Consider the following 879-nt stretch of genomic DNA (forward strand, 5'->3'; position numbering starts at 1 on the left):
GATTAGGGGGTTGAAGGGGCAACAGCTTAGTTGGAAAATCGCTCCAGTTTCTCTACAAGGTAAAGCAGAAATCCCCACTCTCAAACAAGTGTGGGGAGAAAAGCATCACCCAGCCAGCTGTTCAATTCTAGAGTTGGTTTTATTATTATTGTTATTGTGGTATCATTATTAATGATTATGATTACTGATTCCATCACAATTCCATGTGTCCTCAGTTAAGAAAAGCAACAAAAACATTTTTCCCTTTTAATATGTAACACATCACAAATCTGTGTGTCATCTCTCGCAGGGAAAATGTTCATCTTCTCTGTATTGTTCCAATTTTAGTATGTGTGCTGCCGAAGCGAGCACCACAAAAATTTGAGTCTCTGGTCATGAAGGAGTCGAGATTTAAGATCAGACCCTTTGTAATCTGAGGCCCTCTCTGTGTCTCGACAGGGTCTCAGCTATAACTAGAAGTTTCTGCTCAAACCCAGGTGTCCTGATGTCATCATTAGCTTTGGCCTTGGTTGTGCTATCTCCCAGGCGAAGTCTCTGTATATTAATTATTTAAAGATTTTTAAAACTCGGGGTGATCCACAAATCATTCATGAGAGATCGGTAAGGATTTGTCTGAAAGTCTGCTTCGTGACAGAAAACTGCAAGTAATTTTGTAAAGCAAGTTGAACGGAGCCATTTGGGCAATGTTAAAATGTATTTAGCTAAATATGTTTTAAAACTTCATTTCCCGGAATCCAAGTGTTTAAATAACTTCACCATGATAAACAGATGAATGTAATTTTGCTAAAAAGTTTGCTTTGGCTGTAAGCCATCGGATTGGTTAATTAGTAAAAGATGATCATGTCTCTGGGGACTATCTCAGTGCGACATTTGTAAATC

At 38.5% G+C, this 879-nt stretch overlaps 1 non-coding gene across 1 annotated transcript; it reads right to left on the reverse strand.

The window, feature by feature from the left end:
• Positions 1-245: 245 nt before the first annotated feature.
• LOC127674272 (U6 spliceosomal RNA) lies at positions 246-351 on the reverse strand. Its single transcript, XR_007975323.1, has one exon. It is a non-coding gene; the product is annotated as a U6 spliceosomal RNA (small nuclear RNA).
• Positions 352-879: the final 528 nt, after the last annotated feature.

Source organism: Apodemus sylvaticus, chromosome 23, assembly GCF_947179515.1.
Source record: "Apodemus sylvaticus chromosome 23, mApoSyl1.1, whole genome shotgun sequence".
In the NCBI taxonomy this organism is placed as follows: Eukaryota; Metazoa; Chordata; class Mammalia; order Rodentia; family Muridae; genus Apodemus; species Apodemus sylvaticus.